Source organism: Staurois parvus, unplaced genomic scaffold (assembly GCF_062004578.1).
Source record: "Staurois parvus isolate SC_StPar_1 unplaced genomic scaffold, SC_StPar_1.0 ptg000243l, whole genome shotgun sequence".
Taxonomy (NCBI): Eukaryota; Metazoa; Chordata; class Amphibia; order Anura; family Ranidae; genus Staurois; species Staurois parvus.
The window spans coordinates 470,794-493,458 of record NW_028318039.1 but is presented as its reverse complement, the minus strand read 5'-3'; the positions used below and the strand labels follow the sequence as shown (position 1 = coordinate 493,458).

Genomic DNA, 22,665 nt, shown 5'->3' with positions numbered 1-22,665 from the left:
TTACATTAAATATTACATTAAATTAAATATTACATGAAAAGCTTTATTTAAACATTAAAATATGCAAACATTATTATTTAAGTCTTTTCATACTTGAAACTGTTCCATAAATGCTGTATAAAGTGAATCTTTTTGTATATAGTATAAAGTTTCATCTTTAAAATCTAGACATAGGCAAAATTAAATTTTTCACCAGCTTTCTTAAAGTAGCTTTTATGATCTGAAACACTTCATATACTGTTCTCATAAAATACAAATGTGAAGTCCACTGGGCCTAGAAAGTCTCTTATTGCAATACAAAATATTCATGACCCTGAGGTTTCTCTTGAAAGTGCAGGTCTTATACCCAATGACAACTAATAAGGACTAACATTCAACCATTTCTATTTATTACAGGCATTTATATATTGGCAACATTCAAAAATATATTTTAAGCTAATAATGGCTATGTTAAAGCTCCACTGTGGTATACCGTGCACATTTGAAGGAAAGAAAATTGTATAATCTATGGCCTGCCTAACAAATTGAAGGTGAACTTCAGATACATTTTATAAGCAGTTAAAGCAAATGTTTTTTTTTCTTTTGGGATAAGGGTTTTACATAAAAGAATAAAAGCTGGCCTTTGTATGCACACCTGTCAGTGGTGAAAATAAAGGAAAAAAAGCCTAAAAAAACAAGTGCAGCCAACATATCTAAGAATTAATGAGCTGATTTAATAGATTTTTGGTTTTGGTTTTAACAACACTTCAAGCTGGCCATACACTAATAGTTTTATTTGAATGTTTTCATTCTAAAATGTTTGTTCAATTAAACAAATAAATAAAATGATTGTGCTCACAACTGAAAAACTATCAAACAGACAGAGCCACATGCCATATGTTCTGCTAAAAAACATCAGCAGGTGAAACATACGGATTACTAGGCTGCACTAAGGCAGGCCATTCGGCTGATAAACAAAAAAAATTGGTCGGCCCTGTTGCCGATGCTGCCACCCATGTCCGCGAAAAACATCAGTTTTTTGTGGATTTTCCAGCATGACCGATAAAAATAAATGAGGATATCCACGAAAGACGGCCGACGGGCTGGCCCCACTAACGGCGTGATTATCGGCCGATTTTTCGTGCGAATGAAAATTTGGCCAATAAATGACCCGTCTATGGCCTGCATTAATCTCCAAAAAATAAAACTAAATCCTATAAATCAAATGTGTCATAAACAAGCTCTGCAATGGGTGTTACACATGTGCAAACATATGCAATATTAAAATGTGCATAAAGTGCAACAAATTATAGTAAGCAACAGCACAAATGTGCAAATGTAGATTAAATTCATAGAGAGGTGAACAAATATAGCAAAGTCCAAATGGTGTGTTTTAAACAAATGACAAAGTAAAAGTCCACTACTTTAGTGAAGGTGTTAATTCACCACAAAACCATTCCAAACAATCCTCTCTCCCAGTTTGAAGAGGTCCAAAGTGCCATGATTAGCCATCCAGCGCAACTCTTCCTTGACAACTCCAACTTTCAATTGTGGCCAAAAAAAACATGGACACAACAGTGTAAATCCGCAAAAACACTTTTTTAAAAGCTATTAAAACCATTAACATGTAGAAAGTATACCCAAGCAGTTCACAATAAGTAAAAGCAACTGTAGCTTTGATCAGCAAAGCTGACGTGATGACGTCACCTTGTCCTGGCCCCTCCCTATGCGATTTAACAGAAACATTTGTCCTCAGGGGATCAGGAGAATGCTGTGCATTACGCACTTACATAATGTAAGAGAAGGGGGTGGACTTCTGCTTCATGATTGACATCTGGTCAGGAAAACTAAACACAGAGTCTTGAAGCAACAACTCGTCCACAAAACGGTTACATCCGGTATTCACTCCTATGCGTCAGAGAAAGAGCAGGATGGAACATTTTTCTCCAACAAATGACTAACAGTAAATGTGGTTTTTCGTTCAGGAATATCTATTCATTCCAAAATTGAATGTTTAAAGCAAACAGAATTTTGAAGTATTTTTGTACAACATTCATGTCATCAAAAATACTGGGTGGAATATAAACCATTGTGATACCAATAGGATGAACATATAGGTGTGTAGTTTTGGAAAGAAGCTAGAGTTCTCCTAGATTGTCTAGGAGCTGGTAGAAAAGAGAGAAAGAGAGCATGAGGAGGGGGAGTGAACGTAGGTATACACGCTTCGATTGTAAGCTCAAATGAGCAGGGCCTACTCATCCCTCCTGTATTAATGTGTATTGTAATTGTACAGTCTGCCCTCATGTTGTAAAATGCTGCGTAAACTGTTGACACTATATAATAATAATATAAAAAGAGTAAAAGGAGGAGGTAAACCAAGAAGGGAGAGTTGTTGGTAGCGATAGACAGAGGAACAAAGGGACAAAAGGAAGGGTAAGCGACAACTCCTAATGACCCTGTAAGGCAGTCAACCAGTTTCCCCTGAAGGAGCAAATTGGATCATGCTTTGCTAGGGGTTTTTTTTGCCTTCCTCTGGATCAACTGTGGGTGTAGGATTATAACTTTTTTTTTTTAATGGTTGAACTGGATGGACTTTTGTCTTTTTTCAGCCAGACTAACTATGTAACTGCTAAGGCCATTATTGTCTGATCTAAAACAGACAATTATTGTCTGATCTAAATTGATCCAGTTTAACAAGCAATAATGCAAGCCAGAGGTCCTTGCGGACTTGGGTGTGAAAGACGGTAGAGAATAATCTACACTGCTCAAAAAAATTAAAGGAACACTTTTTAATCAGAGTATAGGATCAAGTCAATTACACTACTGGGATATTGATCTGGTCAGTTAAGTAGAAGAGGGGGTTGTTAAACAGGTGCACTAGATGGGCAGGGTCAGTGTCACTACTGGTAGCATGAGGCGATACCTGGACCCTACAGAGGTTGCACAGGACGTCCAACTCCTCCAGGATGGCATATCAATACCTGCCATTGCCAGAAGGTTTGCTGTGTCTCCCAGCACATTCTCAACAGCATGGAGGAGATTCCAGGAAACAGTATGTTATTCTAGGAGAGCTGGACAAGGCCGTAGAAGGTCCTTAACAAAATAAGAGGACCAATATCTGCTCCTTTGTGCAAAGAGGAACAGGATGAGCACTGCCAGAGCCCTAAAAAATGACCTCCAGCAGGCCACTGGTGTGAATGTCTCTGACCAAACAATCAGAAACAGACTTCATGAGTGTGGCCTGAGGGCCTGACGTCCACTAGTGGGCCTTGTGCTCATTGCCCGGCACCATAGAGCTCGATTTGCATTTGTCATTGAACACCAGAATTGGCAGGTCCGCCACTGGCACCCTGTGCTTTTCACAGATGAGAGCAGGTTCACCCTGAGCACAAGTGACAGACGTCAAAGGGTCTGGAGAAGACAATGGAGAACATTATGCTGCCTGTAACATCGTTCAGCATGACCATTTTGGTGGTGGGTCAGTGATGCTCTGGGGAGGCATATCCATGGAGGAACGCACAGACCGCTACAGGCTAGACAATGGCACCCTGACTGCCATTAGGTATCGGGATGAAATCCTTGGACCCATTGTCAGACCCAACGCTGATGCAGTGGGTCCTGGGTTCCTCCTGGTGCACGACAATGCCCGGCCTCATGGCGAAAGAATGCAGGCAGTTCCTGGGAGGATGAAGGCATTGATACCATTGAATGGCCCTCACGCTCGCCTGACCTAAATCCAATAGAACACCTCTGGGATATCATGTTTTAGTCCATCTGACGCCGCCAGGTTGCACCTCAGACTGTCCAGGAGCTCAGTGATGCCCTGGTCCAGATCTGGAAGGAAATACCCCAGAACACCATCTGTTGTCTCATTAGGAGCATGCCCCGACATTGTCAGGCATGCATACAAGCATGTGGGGGCCATACAAACTACTGAGTACTGTTTTGAGTTGCTGCAATGAAATTTCAGCAAAATGGACTAGCCTGCTGCATAATTTTTTCACTTTGATTTTCAGGGTGTCTTTGAATTCAGTCTTCTGCAGGTTTAAAATTTTCATTTCCATCCTACGATTGGGCATCCTTACATTCCTAACACAATACCCAGTCCATATCAGTTTAGATATCCAGCATGATATTTTTCCACATTGAGATCTAATATGTGTTCAAAGTTTATCCTGGTTTTTGAGCAGTGTATAAAGATACTTAGACAGAGATAGATTTTTAAGAGGAATTCTAGCCAATAAATTTTTCTAGTTTTGGATAAGATTGGTAATGTTTTACTACCAGTGTCCGTTTTTTGCTCTGTTGTCTGACATTTTCAAAAATATTCCATTTGTGATCACCATGAGAGAAAGTGCAGAAAATCATGCAAAGATATTAAATATGAAATAGTCTGGCCGCCTCCATTGAGGCATTTAGTTATGGCTTACGCTACTTTGAATTGCAGCTATTGCCCTTTACAACTGGATATGATCAAGCCACCAGACTCATAAGTTCAGACATTGTCAACATTTTATGGGCTTCCATCCAGTGTTTACAATTTTATATGTAATTTTATGGTAATTCTCAAGTCCCTAAAAGGTCAGTTACCTGCATGGAATATTTTAGTAAATAACTGGTTTAAGGTCTTTTTGCACTCATACACTTCATTTCATTGTGTATTTTTGCATTGCATTTCTCACTTTCATAACCCTTTTAAAACCCCTTTTAGAACTCCTTCAAGCAACCAATCAACACTTCTCCCTAACAGGTATTCTAACTGAAAAAACATTATCCTTTAAAACTTAATCCAACACATAAAGATACCTTCTAATCTACTCATGAGAATGAACCCTTAACATTTGACTGTAACCTAAAAAATAAATGCCTCTCCATTATTGTTAGTCTTTAAAACACATCCTAACCTCAACCTAAGGCCTTATTCAGATGGGCACTAACAACCTTACTGTGTGCAGGAGGTGTTTGTTTTGGCGTCTGTGTCCACTCTGAGCTGCTTACAGACAGCCTGTAGAAGTAGATGCAGACACAGCTGCTGCATGGACACAGCGCATCTCAAAATTTAGCAGCCATACAGGAGCAGCTACAGGGCCCCTGAACGCACACTGTCTGCTCCTGCACTGCTGTCCAGTTTCAACATGGATGTATCTGTGCAGCCAAAAGTGTCCCCGAAACAGCCATTACAACACCTGCAATACAATCTCAGTGGTGAGATCTGGGCAGTACATTGTGTGCAGGTTTATAAAAGCAGGAGAAAAGCATTTGTACGGCTGTCATCCACCAATCATTTCAGTGGAGCTCATCCAGCCTCTACCAGACAACTGGATTATTACTTTTTTCATCTGCTCATCCCTCACAGTTATCACAAGTGGTATCACTTGTCTTTTATATAGCAAGCTCTCATAAGAACGGCCTTTCTAACCCTCTGGTCTTGAATTTTATTGTATATGTACGGTCTTCCTTATCTTGTAAAGCGCAGTGCCAACTGTTGGCGCTATTTAAATCCTGTATAATAATATAATCAAATAAGATGTCTGACATATACCAAGCAATAATGTTTGTCGTTTTGACAACTGAGCTTCCCTAACCATTACGATTTCATAGACCTGGAATCAAAAACAATTTTCATAACTCATAAGCTAGGGAAGCTCAACACTTAAGATATTTTTCTGAAATAGCCTTTCAGAGAAGGTATGGAAGTTGCTATGGTGTGTACTAAATCCAAAAGATTTTGCCTGCCCTGCGCCATTTATTAAAACAAGACAGGCTGCTTATGCCAAGTTATTTAGCATTAACTATTTGCACAACTCAGCCATATGCAGTGGCATGCTAAAACATCTCAACTGCACAGCAGCTGTTTCAGTGGACTGCATAGCTGATGCCAATATGCTGCTTCGAGTTGTAAACTCTGCACACGCGTTGCCAAGGGGATACATAGACAGAATTGCTTGATGGAAATAGCTCAGACAAATATATTAGCATCTACATGTTCTATCATTAGAGATAAATGAGGCTATGTTTTGACACTAACAAGTGGTCTGCACACACATGTTATGGAAGCTCTAAAAAGCAACAACACAGATCAGTAAAAAGGGAAATCTAGGGATGTAATGCCATATCTGTTCTACAACTGAACCTGACCTAAATACAGTCTGGGTCATAAAAATATCCCACTCACTAACTAAAATTATATAAAGAACGTATAGCTTTTAGTAGCTAAAAGTGGAAAACAACACTATATTGCTGAATGTGTGTGGACACTCCGCTAAATTATTCATTTCAGGGCACAGTTATTGCTGCAGTTTACAAATATATTTTAGACATCTGTGCATTTTAAGGCCATTTGAATAATTAAATCAGAATTTACAGACACACTTTATCCAAAAGCAGGTTGGTCACTTCTAATGCTCTGCTTTACAAAAATGTTGCAGTTCCCACACCTCATCACCTTTCCTAATCTCACATTCCCTTCAAGGTATTCCACACTAATGATGATATCAGTGAGATTTTGTAATACTACAAATGTTCTAGTTTCTACATATGTTCATTATGCAAAACTCCACATGACATGACAAAACATAATTTAACGTGCTCAAATCATTACATACATCCATTTGTTAATTCTATATATTGACAAACATTATTATTTCACATGTGAGAGACAGAACAAAAAAAAGAAAGAATGTAGAAGTTACAGATCTCCATGATCACCTGCCAGCAAAAAATACTAAATATATTTCTATAATGGCCTTGCAGATTTGTTTTTAGTAAAGCCCCATACACACCATCAGAAATCATACAAAAAATGCCACTTTCAAAGCGATCATATGATGATCCGATTGTCAGTACACAGCAATTGTCCGAAATTACTCAAAGGAACAAGCATAAAAAAAAAGTTTCGTACGATACCAGATCGTACAATTTTCGTACAGTTTTCATCTGAAAATACTTGACTACTGTCCGTGATACTTTTTTTATTTGCACTAAGATACAATTTTGAGGACAAGCTTTCGGGGTATGTCCCCTTCTTCAAAGTCCAAACAGTACTATTACAAATGTAATAGTACTGTTTGGACTTTGAAGAAGGGGACATACCCCGAAAGCTTGTCCTCAAAATTGTATGTTAGTGCAAATAAAAAAAGTATCACGGACAGTACTCAATTGTTTCTGTCGCAAATGCACTACAATCACCTCAAGCATCTGAAAATACAATACATTATATCCTTTCCACATTTTTATTCTGTAGTACAAGAATTAAGGAACTTTAGTACCCTCTTCATTAACGATATGAGACTAGCATACAAAAAAAAAGGGACGATCATTTGTCCGATATTCTCAACGTGTGCACAGCTTAAAAAGATTACATTTTCTGCCGGAACATAATGCAAAGCTTATCATTTTCTTTGCCTGACACAATCAACCTAGATAAAGGAGAGCATTTTAAATGTTAGGTAAAGGTTAACTATGTATAAGATTGGATAATTAGGTAATAAGGTTTATTTTTAACTGTGTAACATGTTTTTCTTCTGAACATTTTATAGTCAGTAGCCCCTTATCTTTACAATGTACATAGACTGGAAATATTGTATTCTCACAATAGCACAAATCCTATATTGCTTTGAGTAACATACACATATACTAGACCTAAAAGTGCTTAGACATGTCATACTATAATCACATGGATTATGTTTTTATGGTATAGGAATACACCTCCAGAATGAATAAAATTGTCCAGCTTGCTTCTTTATTTTCAAAAGTCTCACTGCTGGTTACAAGTAGGCTTTGTGAAGGCAATCTTTTCCTGGTACTACATGGAAGTATACACCTTTCTTAAACCCAAATGAGGTAAACTTCAGACATAATGGCACTCCGATTGTTAATATCATCTACATGTATGTTGTGGTATATGAGATTTTATCTTAGAGCCCCCTAAATGTTAAATGTTCAATCAAGTGACAATGGAGATTACCCAGTAGGGCCCCGTACACACAATGAGAATATTGGACAAATGACCGTCAAGTTTTTTTCTTTGCATGCTAGTCTCATATCGTGAAAGTGAAGAGGTTATTTAGGCTACAAAAATTCTTGTACGACAATAAAAATTTGAAAGTGATTAAATGTATTGTATTGTATTTTTGGATGAAAACTACTGATAAAAAAAAAAAAAAATCACATGAAGTTTCGTGCTTGTCCCTTCAGATAATTTCGGGCGGAAGCTGTGTACTAACATTCAGATTATTGTACGACCGATTCGACAGCAGTATTTTTTAAATGATTTTCTGATCGTGCGTACTAGGCTTAAGGCTACTGTTACACAATGGAAGTAGTTAGCAGTCCATCAATAATATTTAGATGGTATACTAACTGAAGTAGACACAAAACTTCTATAAGGAAAGATGGTTCACATAGCTTTTATATATGCATCTTAGATTTATATTAGGAAGTGTCCAGTTTAGCAATGTCATATGGCATTACAAGGTTAACTTCCTAGGTTACCAGTGTACCTACATGTTCTTTTATTCTCCAATAATAGCAATGCGAAATCCCAAAGCTTTGTTAATACATTATATCCTTATCTGTGTTTACATCAAGAAGCACTCCTGTGCAGAATGACTTCAGAGTTTACACAGCTGCAACTCTATAAAATTTCATTTAACTCCCTGATACATTGCCAACCTATATGACTTCATTACTCTGCATAGTGAAATGTTTTGAAAGTCTGGCCACCTAGACAGCGTAGCTCTCCCCATTTATAACAGCAGCTAAAGCAGGAAGATAAAGCACCAGCATACCAGCCTAATCTTTGAATACAAACAATTAATTATGACTATTTTTAGGGTAGTATAAAACATTTTTTCTATGCAACCAACATTAAGCATGCATATACATTTATAGACATGGAATATTTAAGCTATGTTTTCATACGCATTGCAAAGCATACCAATACATAACACTGTTTCAAAAGGACAGTAAGGTAGAGGAAGCAGAAGTTGATACGCACATAAAATATGCTTTTTGTACTCTGTTAAATCCATTTTTAATTTCATTTTTTTATTTGAATTTTGATTCTATTTAGGGACAGATGACATCTTCAAGCTATACTACCACATACAGGAGGACTGGACTCTGGCAAACAAACTAGTTCAAGATAACCCCTCTAGCATGCCTCAATATGTAAGCAAAGCTATACCGAGAGCATGGTCATAAAAACACATAAATCATACATAAATAAGGGCAAAAATCCTATTTTCTTTCTCATCCACTGAGGAACACCCAAGAGCCCTTAACCTCTGGGACACCCAAAAGCAGTCCAACCGGGAAGGGAAACACAGCAAACAAATGTTAATGTACACAACAGGAACTGGTGGCTGCCTGAAGCTCATAGAACTTATGCCAAAGCTGGCATCAGATGAGGCCTGAACATCCATTAGGTAAAACTTATTTATAACTTATATTAGAGAATGTATGAACAGAAATCCAGGTCGAAGCATTCCAAAGTTTCCTAATGCTAAAAAGCCCAAGAAGAGCTCATACACCCAGAAGACTCAGCCTTAAGGGTAGGTTCACACTGATGCAGTGCGATTTTGATCAGATTTTCAATGCAATTTTGTAGTGCAGCTGCAGTGCAACTTTGTAAGTGCTTGACACGTTTTATGCATGTTTTACAACTGCAACTCATCCCTGCTGTCAGCCAGGACCTGGGCCTCAACATCAAGGCTGTTAGAGACAGGGAGTTCCCCAGGAGTCTTATGAGGTCGGAGTATCACATCTGCCTGGGCTAGTTTGGTGTGATTATCATCTGAATGTCCTCCACCTAGATTCAGCATAGTAGAAGAGGAAGAACCTTCAGAGGCAGAAAGTAGAACAGTAGGAAAGTAGATCAGGTTGAGCTGATCCCAGGGACAAATCAGTACAACCCCTGCCATAGCTAGAGGATCCCTGGACCTGGAGACAAACTTGTTTAGTTGGTGGTTGAACATGGAAACCAAGAGGGCCACATTCAGCACTCACCCACTTGCAAGAGGTCTTGAAACTCTTCTGGGTGTAGAGATTATTCCCATGAGTCCAGATGTTGTTGACTGAGAAAGTCTGCCTGTCAATTCCTGGAACGTGCAGAGTTTACATGGCTAGCACCATGGTGCGGACCCGAGGTACAGTAGCAAGGCCAAAAGGAAGAGCAACAAACTAGAACTACTGCATGCCCACCACAAATCACAGGTTGTGTTGGTGCACCAGACATGCAAGTAAGCAATTCCCATTGTCCACTGTGATGCCCCTCAGATGGAGGGAGGCAATGATTCACCTTGCAAATTCCAATTTGGAATTTTGTGCCTGAAGGAAACTGTTGAGAATCTTTAAATCCAGTATGGGAAAAAGACCCTAAAACCTTTTCTGCTTTGAACTAATGGCTATGATCCCGTGTTAGTCTTTGTGGAGACGTTGGCAGGTTTGACAACATGAAGCGGGGCACAGGCAGTATCTGAAAGTAGCTTGTGTCCCCTGGATACAATGTACTGGTCCCAACTGGTCTAAAATGTTGTGGCTCTGGGCAGCTGTCAAACATCCCCCAATTCTGATAAATGAGGAGGGTCTGTCTGCAAGTTTGGAGGATTTGAGAGTCCAAGACTTGCAATGGAACAGAGATTCAAGCTTGGGGGATAAAAAAGAAAATTCTTCTTAGCCTCAGAAATCTGGGATATTTCAGACAATGGCGTGTCCTTCTTTTCCTGGGACAAAAGGGTGCTTTTCTCTACTGTAGTGTCCTGGATAAAGTTGCCCAGGGATGCTCCAAAGAGGTATTCCCCATCATTGAGCATATTCAACAAGGGCGTCTTGCACTGATGTTCCGCAGACCAATATATGAGCCACAGGGTCCTCCGCAAGTACATAGATAGAAGACCCATTCTGGATATCAGGTGTATAATATCCACTATCCCATCAATGCAGTAGTATGAGCCCACAGGCATGAGCTCCAGCTTTTGGAAGAAACGAAGAATCAACTACAATAGATTTAGGATCTCTAGATGTTGACATGGCTGCTATTGCAGGTTGCAGGACAGGGCCCCCTAGGGAGAATAGGGCCTTGGACAGGGCTGATAGCTTTCCAGGCCTTCTTTAAACACTACGATATCCTCCACAAGAAAAATAAGAGTCTTGTTAAGGTAGGAAATGGTCAAATCCACTATGGAAAGAGGCTACCTCTTAAGTGATTTCTCCACAATAGGATATTGCTGAGCAAAGTGTTTGGGAGCAGGAAATAGTTTATCTGGATTAAGCCATTCACTAAACCAAACAGGTTGCAGTAGCAAGTGCACTGGAAACATTTTACCAGTCTGCAAAATTAACTGCATCAGCAAGGACCAAAATGGTGTCCATGGGCTTTGGAGTTAGTTTAACAGCCTGAACCTCTGCAAGTACCATCTCATCCAAAGTAAAATGGTTGGATCCACACCAAAAACAGCCCACCTCTTAAGGAATTTCTTCACAATACGATACTACTGAGCAAAGTGTTTGGGAGGAGTATATAGTTTATCTGGATTAAGCCAATCATTATACCAAACAGGTTGCAGTAGAAAGTGTACTGTAAAAGTATTAACAGGCTGGAAACGTTACTGCATCAACAAGGACCAAAATGATGTCCCTAGAGATAGTTTAACAGACTGAACCTCTGCAAGTACCAACTCATCCAAAGTAAAAGGGGTACACACTTCAAAATCCCCAGCTGACAAAGGGGCTGAAGCCACTCAGATCAGAGAGACTCTAGAGGAGAGGGTATGAGAGCATACTGTCATCTACTGAGTCAGCTAACATGGTTAACATTTTTACCATAAACGCAGAGAGTTGTAGAAAATTCCTCCCTGAACAATTTAGAGGAGGGAGCCACACCTGAGGGAAATAAAAGAGGACTCCAAGGAGTATGCGGATGTAAGTAGTGGACAAAGATCCAAGCTATAGGTGTCAGATCATTTAGGAGGTACACGGCAAGCTATCCCAGAGCACTTTGTGCAGTGTAAGCTGGAAAGGCCCTCCATACTTAGCATGTTTATAGTATGTAAAGTGATAAAATTCTCAATGATAGGTACTCAGGAACCCCCTGCTGAAGAAAGAAGAATGAATTGCTGTCTGTGACCAACTTTATGAGAAATTCCTGAGAACAAAAACAAACAATGTATGGTATCACATGTCTAGTATTATACTACATGTTAAATATACATGTAAATACTTTATTAGAATTTGGTAAAATACTTCTTCATTCAGTATGTCAATCAAGCTTATATTTGATTATATTGAACAAATATTAATTCTGATTATTGTGACCTATTATAGCTGGCTTCTGAGTGGCTGTTATGGTTTACTGTGCTTTGCTATTTGTTTTATTAGGGTGTTCCTGATCTGGCTGAAAAGGTGCCAAAGGTGACAACACTGTCAAAGAAAGAACACCTTGTGTGGTTTGCAAGCACCTGTGTTAACCTTTATAATAATCTCTAGGCAGTCCAGTTTATGCCCAAATCAAACCAGCAGAAGATATTCACAAAGCAGAGCTCCACATAATAAATGAAGCAGAAAGACACATGCAACCTAGGTTCCTCTCCTTCAGTAATGACATCATCAAATCTCTATCCAAATCTCATGAGACTCAATCAAAAGCAGCAGTGCCACAGAGCTCACACTTCAGATATACAACTATAAGGCTGTAGACACAGGCGTGCCTAGGTACCCACATATACCAGGAAGTGTATCGCTGTTACACAATTAACATTTTTAAATGCACCATATAACATAGTACATTTTCACTTTTTTGGGTTCAGGGCCATTTAGTAGCCTGATTGTGGGAAAGGCCCTTACAATATCCCTAGTATATGCAGAGAGGAAATTTGGCATAACAGAATAATGGAATTTGCAATTTGCAGAAAATGTCAGCTGCCTGGGTGTTGTGCAGATCCATTGGTTTCAATACTTTGAGTCATTGAGATAGAACACGTACGCGGCTTAGGCGTTTTTTTTTTTTTTAATTCTTTATCTTGAAGAAATAGCATGACATGATATGTCAACAAGTATACAACCGAATGGAATGTAGAAGAAACATTGTACACCATATGATACATAAATGAGTAACTGTACAAAGCAATATAGTAACTACTGGTGTAATTAGTATGACAGAAAAAAATCAGAAGCTCCAGTTGTCCACATCCCAAAAACATACTACGTGCTCATTAATTTTTTTTTAATGTTTGTCATTGGAAGGAAAAACAACAATCAACCCCAGTGGGGAAAGTTCAGTTTAGAAAATAAATAGTCAACATGAGGAATTAAAGAATAGGAAAGGAAATAAATTACCGTATTTTTCGCTCAAATAAAAAAAAAAAAAAAAAAAAAAAAAGAAGGGGGGGGGGGGGAAATGTCAGTGCGTCTTATGGAGCGAATATAAAGCGGCCGGTCCGGTATTTCCGCTGCCACCATGTTAGAATACCGGGCCGGCCACTCAGCTGTTCTCTGTGGCAGCGGCAGGAACTCACCTGTTCCTTGGTCCAGTGCTGTAGTCTTCCCGCCCCGGCATCTGTGACAGCCGGGTGCCCACTGCGCATGCGTGAGAAGCGATGCGCTTTGTGAATGGTCCGGTGTCTTCTGGGACACATGACAGTTCCCAAAAACTGCCAGCCCATTCACAAGTATAGAAAGGAGAATTCCGTGGAAGTGGGAGCGGGTACCTGTCAAATTCAGGTACCCGCTCCCCCTCCCTCCCTAAAGGTCCGCAGTGTCTGGTCATCTCCTGTACTTTTTGCAGTCTCTGGTCATCTCCTGTACTATGTCCGCAGCCTCTGGTCATCTCCTGTACTATGTCCGCAGCCTCTGGTCATCCCCTGTACTGTGTCCGCAGCGTCTGGTCATCCCCTGTACTGTGTCCGCAGTGTCTGGTCATCCCCTGTACTGTGTCCGCAGTGTCTGGTCATCCCCTGTACTGTGTCCGCAGTGTCTGGTCATCCCCTGTACTGTGTCCGCAGTGTCTGGTCATCCCCTGTACTGTGTCCGCAGTGTCTGGTCATCCACTGTACTATGTCCGCAGTGTCTGGTCATCCCCTGTACTATGTCCGCAGTCTCTGGTCATCTCCTGTACTGTATGCAGTCTCTGGTCATCCCCTGTACTGTTCGCAGTCTCTGGTCATCCCCAGTACTGTCTGCAGTCTCTGGTCATCTGCTGTACTGTGTCCACAGTCTCTGGTCCATCTCCTGTACTATGTCCGCAGTCTCTGGTCATCTCCTGTAGTCTGTCCGCAGTCTCTGGTCATCTCCTGTAGTATGTCCGCAGTCTCTGGTCATCTCCTGTACTATGTCCGCAGTCTCTGGTCATCTCCTGTACTATGTCCGCAGTCTCTGGTCATCTCCTGTACTGTGTCCGCAGTCTTTGGTCATCTCCTGTACTGTGTCCGCAGTCTTTGGTCATCTCCTGTACTATGTCCGCAGTCTCTGGTCATCTCCTGTACTGTGTCTACAGTCTCTGGTCCATCTCCTGTACTACACTCTGTTCCAAATTATTATGCAAATTATATTTTTGTCATTTACCTAAATTATTGATGTAAATAACAGTCAGCATAATTTTCATGTTATCAACTATTAAGAGTACAATTCACATTTTATTGAACAAACCTCCTGATAACAGGATTTTTTTAAAACATAAAAACTTACAATGCACCGTTCCAAATTATTACACACAGTAAGTTTCAAAACACTTTATACGTTGTAAAGAACTGAAAATTGTCATTTGTTGTGTTTGCAGCATATTTACTGAAATCAAAAGCTATTTCAATCAAACTTTTAACAAAATTTAAACTTTTTAAACATTTTAACAGGTCAGGTTACATTGTAACATAGGACCCCTTATTTGATAGCAGCTTCACAAGTCTTGCATCCATTGAACTTGTGAGTTTTTGGACAGTTTCTGCTTGAATTTGTTTGCAAGATGTCAGAATAGCCTCCCAGAGCTGCTGTTTGGATGTAAACTGCCTCCCACCCTCACAGATCTTTTGCTTGAGGATGCTCCAAAGGTTCCAAATAGGACTGAGGTCAGAGGAGGATGGAGGCCACACCATGACTTTCTCTCCTTTTTATCCCCATAGCAGCCATTGATGCAGAGGTATTCTTTGCAGCATGAGATGGTGCATTGTCATGCATGAAAATGATTTTATTACGGAAAGCATAGTTCTTCCTTCTGTACCAGGGAAGAAAGCGGTCAGTCATAAACTCCACATACTTTGCAGAGGTCATCTTTACACCTTCGGGGACCCTAAAGGGGCCAACCAGCTCTGTTCCCATGATTCCGGCCCAAAACATGACTCCACCACTGCCTTGCTGACGTTGCAGCCTGGTTGGAACAGGGTGGCTGTCCACCAACCATCCATTACTCTATCCATCTGGACCATCCAGGGTTGCACGGCACTCATCAGTGAACTGTTTGAAAATTAGTCTTCATGTATTTTTCTGCCCAATGCAGCCATTTCTGCTTGTGAGCATTGGTTAGTGGTGGCCGAATAGAAGGTTTATGCACAGTTGCAAGACTCTGGAGGACTCTACACCTTGATGTCCATGGGACTCCAGAGGCACTAGCAGCTTCAAATATCTGTTTGCTGCTATGTAATGGTATTTTAGCAGCTGCTCTCTTGATCCGATGCATGGATCTGGCAGAAATCTTCCTCAATGTGCCTTTATCTGCACCAACCCGTCTGTGCTCTGAACCAGCCACAAATCTCTTAATACTGCGATGATCACGCTTAAGTTTTCAGGAAATATCTAATGTTTTCATACCTCGTCCAAGGCATTGAACTATTTCACTCTTTTCGGCAGCAGAGAGATCCTTTTTCTTCCCCATATTGCTTGAAAATGGTGCTCTGCTTTATAATGTGGAACACCCTCCTTTAGTAGTTTTTCCTTAAATTGGGCTCACCGGCCAATCTAATTATCACAGGTGTCCGAGATTGTGTTCAGTGATCAAAAGAGCCCTAACACACAATGCCATCCATGAGTTACACTAAAAAACTAAATATTTCATCTTTGTGACACTTAAATAGAATTTGCATAAGAATTTGGAACAGGGTGTATGTCCGCAGTCTCTGGTCATCTCCTGTACAGTGTCCGCAGTGTCTGGTCATCTCCTGTACTTTGTCCGCAGTGTCTGGTCATCTCCTGTACTATGTCTGCAGTCCATTGGTTCAGAATATTTTTTTCTTGTTTTTCTCCTCTAAAACCTAGGCGCGTCTTATGGTCAGGTGCGTCTTATGGAGCGAAAAATACGGTAATAGATAAAAGAGAGAAGAAGAGATAAAAAGAATGGGGGGCGGGGGGGGGGGAAATAAGAAAATAAGAGCAAGATAAAAAGAAAGAAAATCCATCAATCCTCCTGGCCCTAAGCCTGTAGGAATCCTGCTGTCCCACTAGGGAGCATGTGGGGTGGAGCAATTGTTCTCCACGACTCAAGTTTGGGAGGCCAGCACAGTCTGGTCTTTGTAAAAGAAGTATGGGATGTGATAGTGCGTGAAAGCTGAAACTTAGCCTGGACTGGAAGGGGATGAAAGTGTCCGGACTTGAAGTGGTTAAGCATCATAGTTACATTTTACATCTCTTGAATCTCATTAATTCGGGTGAGCCAGTGTTTTTTGTTAGAGGGGAGAGTACTTTGCCACAGCGCTGGGATGCAAGCTTTTGCAGTATTAAGAAGGTGTTTCAATAGAGAGTTTTACAGCATTTATTTTAAAGAGGTGTGTCATGTAGGAGAAAAGCCAAGGGATTACTTCCAAGAGGGACTCTCGTAAGAATCTCTACTGTCTGCTCCACCATGGTCCAGAAATCTTGCAACTTGGGGCATTCCCAAAATATGTGAAGTAAAGACCCCACAGAGTTCTGAAATCTCCAACAAGTATTCAGGACCTGCGGGAACATGTGGCATAAACGCCTCCGATGTCTTGTACCATCTAGTAAGAAGTTTGTATCCTCCCTCCTGGTACCTGCTAGCCAATGAGGCCTTATGAGCAAAGAGCAGAATTCTGTCTGTTTTTGGGAGAAAGTTGTATTCAGATCCCTTTCCCAGTGCTGCAGGATTGGGAGTTCAGTGAGGCATAAAGATAAGAAAGTGAGTGTCATAGAGACTCGCCTGTCAGACATGTACGTTCGAACGAGGAAGGTTCCCACAAAGTAGTGAATTTAGAAGGCAGAGTATGCTCCCAATTGTGCCCTCCTTAAAAAATCTACATTGAGCAAGAAGGTCTGCTCAATCTCATGGGTCATCATCAAGCAGTGATTTCTGGAAAAGTGTAATACCCGGAAATGTCCTTTCTCTAAGAGAGATGTGAAATAAGGGTCTTGGAGCCCAGGTGGAAATTCGGTCGATCCTAATATGGGTGTCGTAGGGCTTGGATGAGAGAAGAGAGTAGAGGTTTTAAAGACAGTTTTGGTCACCTGAAGTGTTGCACCTACGAACAGATGGTGTCTAATCATCATAAGCAACAAAATTGTAGGGTGCCAGGGAAGACCAGCCAGAGGCAAGTCTATGGTTTCCAAGTGTACCCACAACTTTGCGTTGTGTGTTACGCACCAGTCGACCACCCTAGAAAGGATGTGCTGCTTCTTGATATCTTACGGATCAGGGAAGCCTGCTCCTCCCCTTGCCTTAGGTAGAGAAAGAATATTGCTCTGGAGACGTGCTAGTTTGCCTGCCCAGACAAATTTCAAGAGAGAAGATCTCAACCCCTGCAGAAATTCGGGTGAGAGTTTTACCAGAATGGCTTGCAGTAAATAGCTAAATCTTGGCATTATATTCACTTTTAGAATGCTGATACGACCAAACCAGGTAAACACTTCCCTATCCCATCATTTAAGGTCTAGTTTGATTTTTCGTGCCAGAGGGGCAAAGTTAGGTTCAAATACTCATCTTAGATCCCCGGGAATGTGTGTTCCCAAGTATCTTATATGAGATAAAGTCCACTGAAAGTGGAACTGAGAAGCGATCTGCTGCTGAAGAGAGTGGTCTATGGAAATACCAAGGGTCTCCGATTTAGAATGCAGCCAGAACACGTTGGATGTTGTCTCTGCATTCCCTGTCCAGGGTAAGTCCTGATTGCTCGGGATGCATCAGCAAGGGGAAGAGGTGTAACAATCTGGAAGCCAGTATTTTAGTAAATATTTTGAGGTCCACATTGAGTAAAGAAATAGGATGATAACTGGGACAGAGCGCTGGATCTTTCCCTTCTTTGTGTATCACCATAATGTGGGCTAGTAAAGAGGCTTCTGGAATTGTATGACCCTCCCAAAGGGAGTTAAAGGCTGCTGTAAATCTTGGGGTCAGTTTATCTGCAAAAGGCTTATAGTAGGACAGTGTGTAGCCGTCAGGTCCCGGGGCCTCGCCAGATTTCATGGATGTCAATGGCCCCAGAAATGCGTCAGTTGACAATTGGGCTTCCAAGTCTGAAATAGCCTCTGCTGATAAGACGCGCATTCCTGAAGCTTGAATGTATTCTCTAGCAGCCTCTTGTCTTTCCTGTAGGGAGATTGAGGAGTCGCCTCCTGCTAAGTTGCATAGGGAAGTGTAATACTCTCGGAAGGTCTGGGCAATTGCCAAGGATGAGGAAAGCAAGGTCTGTCCAGTAGATTTGATCTGTGAAATATACGTTTTCGCTCTGACCAATCTAAGGGCATTGGCCAAAAGTTCACTGGGTTTACTCCCGTATTCATAGAATGCCCTCCTTACTCGGGCAAGTTTTGCCTATGCTCGATCAGTAAGTAGCGAATTCAAGTTGTCTCTAAGACTTGGAGCTTCTCTTCTACCTGCTGTGCTTGGGAATTCTTATGTATACTCTCCAGTGCTCGGATCTCTGTCAGTAGAGATTCCATTTGAGAGGCAAGAGTTTTCTTCTTATGGGTTCCCAAGCTGATTAGGATTCCTCTGAGGAAACACTTATCGGTCTCCCAGAGTCAGAATGGAGAGGTCCCCTCGGAGGCATTAGTTGCAAAGAAGTAGTCTAACTCCTATGTGACCTAACTTTTATATGCAGAAGAGACTCATTCTGCTTCCAATTTCATGCTCGATAGGATGGATCACCCAGCTCCAGAGAGCAGTGAGTGGGAACATGATCAGATATCATGAAAGAGCATATAGAGATGGAGGAGAGCTGTGAAAGAGCACATTGTGCAACAAAAGATGTAGTCAATCCTGGTGTAAGTGTTATGATTTGTAGAATAAAAGGTATAGTCTTTATCGTGGGGGTGAAGTGTCCTCCTGTCTAGTAATTGTCTATGGAGCAACATTCTAGCTTTCCGTAACTTTGAATATGGAAAATGAGAAGCCCCCCTCGACACATTCAATAATGGGTCCAGGGCAAGGTTAAATCTCCTCCCACTATCTAAGTCCCCTCACAGTGTTGATCTACCAGCAAGAGATAGGTCGCTAGGGAAGATACTGGATCCTCGTTCGGCAAGTACATGTTGACTAAGGTGACTTTCTGCCCACAAAGCTCTCTCTTGAGAAGAACAATTTGATTTTCTACCCATGATAACTCTTTTGAGAGGATGATAATCACTCCACTAGACTTAAGAGGACTGGGATGTGCTATAATATGTCTTTGGAAATCTATAGTTTCTCCGTTTTGGAGCCTTATCCCTGCGGAAGTGGGCTTCCTGTGGGTGTCCTTTTGCATAGTAAGCTGTGAAGGTTACTTTAGGCATATTGGATTACGGCCAGGAGGAGAGATGTAAGAAAAAAAAAAAAAGGGGAAAGGAGGGACAGCAACAGGGGAAAGGAGTAGTGGTACTGGAGAAGAGAAAGAAAAGAGAAAAGGAAGAAAAACTTAAAAGTAAAAAAAAAAAAAAAAAAGGAGTAAAAGAAGAATCAGGTAGGGCCCGATGTATGGGCCCCGAAGGTAGAACCTGGGGTAGTGAAACACCCCTCACCAAGCCCCCACGTGGGGGAGAAGTGTTTATAGTGGAGAGGTGGTCGACTAGGACAGTGTACGGAGATGTGTCTAGTACACGGAGAGGATGCACAACTGGACAAATGTTGTTATATAATAATCTGCTAGCCCAATGTAAAGTACAATAGACAGAGCCAAACCTGATCTGTCAATGGTGAGGTTGGGCGAGAAGGGGGAAACAAAAAGGAGAAAAAAAGGGGGAAAAAGGGGGGGGGGAAGGGGGGGGGGAGGGGGGAAAAAGGGGGAAAAGGGGGGGGAGGGGGGGGGGGGAAGGGGGGGAAAAGGGGGGGAAAAGGGGGGGGGCGGGGGTGTGGTGGTTAGGAGAGGGGAAGAGGAGGAAAAAGGAGGAGGAGGAGAGAGGGGATGGCGGGCAGGGGCAGGGTACTGGTCACTCCAAAAGTATTTTTCACACCTAAAGAGGCCACCTCTTCTCTGTTCTCAACTGGAGCAGCAGGATATCCGCTGCTGTCTTGAACTCTAAGGGCAATGAGTGACAGGACGTTTGCCCCCTACATGACGTGTATATGACATATACCCAGCTTTAGCCATCGCTTTAAACTGTATATCAATGCAAAATAGCTATAGTAAATATATATCAAGTTCAACGATAAAGTAACCATTAAACCATAAAGTTAGAAACTTGGAAACAGATCCAACATGAAACTAGAAGTAACTTTGGGGTAACGTCCTCTGCCGGGTCTCCCTGTGTCCTCTTGTGTAGGAGAACAACAACCCAGGGAGGCTGTTGTCATCTTAGCAGTGGAACCAGGGAGAAAGGGGAGACCCCCTTTATCCCATACAGTCACAGGCAACTTTCACCGGATTATGAAGAGGAGGAGAAAGTCAAAGTTAAAATAGTAGGAAAATGAGGGCTAAATTCAATTCCGCAAGAGATAGGTTTGCCTAATGGAGGGGAGAAGGTCACAACCCTGTGGGTGGTTGAATATCAAGCTTCTAGAATATCAAGCTTCTAGAAAGAAATGTTTGGGTCTCTCAGGTAAAAAAGAAAACATGTTACCAAAGTGGCGGGACATAAGACAGACCATCAAAATCCAGAGGGCCTCTTCGCCATGCTGTTCTCAGGATGTCTTCCTTAACAGTACAGAAATGTACCCTGCATAATACATCTCTCGGCTTGGTTTGAGATGGGTTCATGGTTGCAGCGACTCTGTGTACCCGGTCCAACTCCAGATGTGTGTCTGTGGGGTTTCTCAGTAATAAATTGAAAATGCTCATCACAGTTGTTCGTAGAGTAACCCGTCATGGCCTTCGGGATGACTTGAAGCCTAATGTTGTTCCATCTGCCTCTGTTCTCTGCATCCACTTGCTGTAGCTGCATGCTGAGCAAGCGCTGATGTTGGAGGTGTAGCAGTTCCTCCATAGCGGACAAATGGGACATCGAATCCTCCTGCTGGGTCTCCAGAGTAGTCAGCCTTTGTTCCACTGCAGAATTAGTGAAGTTTGGCAATCTCTTCCCTAAGAGCCCCCGTTAGTTGTTCCAGCATCTGCTGGATGTCTCCCTTGGTAGAGAGGGCTTGTAGGAGCTGGTGGATGTCCTGTTCTTCCGCAGATGGAAGCATGGCTGGGCTGTTGGGCCTGGAGGGGTTACCCTGCGGTCCATCAACGGTAGTATCCGGGTAGGGATGGGAGAGTCCAGGTTGTCAGTGGCGGGTCCATGGCTCAGATTCAACGGTGCTCCCAGGAGATGAGGCAGCCTCGGATGGTAGCTGGCAGGAAGGCGCCATGTTGGAACTGGTGGTGGCACACAAGTCTCCCGTATAGATAGCGGGTGATGTATGATTGTTATGGGGTGCTGGGTGTTCCTGTGGAATTACCCAGTTTTGGCATGGATATTGAGGGCTAGCAGGGTAGGTTGTCTGCTGTAAAATCCCCTGCTTCGGCACAGAGCTCAGCGCTGGAGCTTCCTCATGCCGCTATGATTGAGCCACGCCCCCCCGGCTTAGGAGTTTTGATATTACTCTGACATGCACATTCTTTTCCATGTTAATGATTTGTGTGATGTATTGACATTTCCTGATTAGCCAGGCAACTAACATTTTACAATGTGGCTCCTTCGATAGGCATCCTTAGGTCACTGGTTTGATTCCAGCTTGAAGGACAAGAGGGATCTGAGGGATAAAACATATCAAAAGCGACTTCAGGAACTTAATATGTATAGTCTGGAGGAAAGAAGGGAAAGAGATAACATGACTGAAACCTTTAAATACACCAAGGGGGTGAATAAGGTTCAAGAGGGCAGTATTTTCAATATGAAACCAAGGTCAAGAACACGAGGACATGACCTCAAACTAACTGGAGGAAAGTTCAAAACTAACCTTAGAAAGTATTTTATTGAAAAGGTAGTTGATGCTCGAAATAGACTTCCAGTAGAGGTAATGAACCAGTCAATAGTAAGTGGTTTAAAACATGCTTTGGACAAACATAAATCTATACTCAAAGTAAACAGAAAAACAAGAAAAACATGTATTAAAATATTAAAACCAGGAAAACTCGACAGACCACTTTTCTGCTGTTATTTTTCTGGTAGAGCAGCAATTGAAACTCCCATCCCTCTCACATATCTCTCACAAATCTGCATACATGGTTCCAGCATTTATTTCCATTGTCTATATATTATCTATATTTATACAAATTTACAATATCCCAGTAATGTTAGCATTTTTGTCAATACCAGGCACAGGTATATTAAAGTCAGACACAGATATTATATGGA

The 22,665-nt window shown here is 41.6% G+C and overlaps 1 protein-coding gene across 2 annotated transcripts in view; it reads right to left on the bottom strand.

Moving 5' to 3' along the window:
• PIBF1 (progesterone immunomodulatory binding factor 1) overlaps positions 1 to 22,665 on the bottom strand; it is a 230,838-nt gene that overhangs the window by 4,098 nt on the left and 204,075 nt on the right. The window lies entirely within an intron of this gene.